The sequence below is a fragment of the Sinocyclocheilus grahami genome, unplaced genomic scaffold (assembly GCF_001515645.1).
Source record: "Sinocyclocheilus grahami isolate Dianchi unplaced genomic scaffold, SAMN03320097.WGS_v1.1 scaffold6045.1, whole genome shotgun sequence".
Classification (NCBI taxonomy): domain Eukaryota; kingdom Metazoa; phylum Chordata; class Actinopteri; order Cypriniformes; family Cyprinidae; genus Sinocyclocheilus; species Sinocyclocheilus grahami.
The window spans coordinates 16,345-17,882 of record NW_015510572.1 but is presented as its reverse complement, the minus strand read 5'-3'; the positions used below and the strand labels follow the sequence as shown (position 1 = coordinate 17,882).

General features: G+C 37.5%; 1 long non-coding RNA gene across 2 annotated transcripts in view; it reads left to right on the top strand.

The window, feature by feature from the left end:
- Positions 1 to 1,421, top strand: part of LOC107577433 (uncharacterized) — a 3,727-nt gene extending 2,306 nt beyond the window's left edge. Inside the window, exons 2-3 of one of the 2 annotated variants that reach the window (XR_001608199.1) lie at positions 935 to 1,066; positions 1,348 to 1,421. This is a non-coding gene — a long non-coding RNA (uncharacterized lncRNA). Of the gene's footprint in view, positions 1 to 934; positions 1,067 to 1,344 lie in introns of both variants that reach the window. The other variant, XR_001608200.1, reaches the window with a different exon arrangement.
- The last annotated feature ends 117 nt before the right edge of the window (positions 1,422 to 1,538 follow it).

Below are 1,538 nucleotides of genomic sequence, written 5' to 3'. Positions count from 1 at the left end.
TTTATCTCAAAAATACAATGTGATAAGAAAGGAATATCCATGTTTTGACCAGGCTTAGAGTGAATATAAATCTGAGTGTTGTCTGCATAAAAATGATAATTAAGCCCAAGTGATCTTAAAAGCAGAAGCAAAAAAAGTAAGGGGTAAGTAAGAAGTAAGTATGCAGATCTTGCAGACACAATTTCAGCTCTATATTCCCCCAAGTGGTCTTTCCATGTTTAGAAAAATACATTCAATCCTGAGGCACGCCATTTTATGACAAGCTGCCTTCTTAGAGCGCAGATCATCGTTATACCAAGGAGCAGAATAAGCAAATGAGACATTGCATGACTTCAAGGGAGCAAAAGAATCCAAATTAGAGGCAAGAACAGTATTCAACTGTAAAATCTTATCTTCAAGAGGAGCTGACGGAAGACCACTTGCAAAATCCGACAGATTTATTGATTTCCATTTACGGAAATATGATCAGACAGACCTATATCAACAGAAGACAGCTGTGACAAAATTGCATCATTTGCAATCACAAGGCCTAAAGTGTGACCTTTGTTGTGTGTTAGGCCACTAGTAAACTGTGTAAGATTAAAACAGTCCAGTAAGAATAAAAGCCCCTTGTCATCTTACAGTCGTTTTGGTCAATGTGTATGTTGAAATCCCCTAAAATAAGGATTCTCTTGCATTTAAAAAACAACATGGTCAGCAAACTCAAACATAAAAGCATGTTTAAGGGATTAAAAGGGTAGGCACACTGCACATTTCATTCACACGCACGTGAAAATGCAACCTCAAGCCATGGTCACACTAGACTTTGGATACTGCAAACGGTGATTATAGACAGTCATTTCTAGCAATTTCTGGTGTTCACGTGAACATATGTGATCGAATGAATTAAAATAACCATACCTGTTATGTAATAATGCAATAATGCTTTGTGCAGGTGTTATCGTAATGTCACTCGTGTCGAAGCTGAATACTTGTTGGATAGAAACACTGATCGGGGAAACTTACTGCTGCGGCCGGGTCATGATGGGACGTCTTTTGCCCTCACTACACGCCAAGATATTAACGGGTAAAACACACGCTCTCATCTGTAATCAGTACAGCACCATGTTGAATGCTGGGTAGACCGCTTGCACATGCATTATCAGAAATGGCTGGTTGCCCTGAAGAACTTAATTTATTGTAATTTATCTTGATCATCTGAATTGAAACTTAGACCTTGATCCTTTAAATAAAGCATATTACACAATAGTCGGCGTGTTCTGGGAAGTTAAGCTTTAATAAAACTGAATATAGCTGTATTAGTTAAGAATGAATAAATCCTGAAGACTCTTGTCTTGTGCCCAGCAGACCAGTATTCAAACATTATCGTGTGTCTCGGAGTCATGGAGGAGGATTCGCCATTGCCGTTGAGACTCCTGTAAGTAATAGTTTGCGTTCTTTGATTTTCAAATTACTTAAAGGGGTCATATGATGCTATTTTAAAGATTATTATTTAGAATATGTTGACATGCTTTAATGTTCAAAAAACACATTATTTT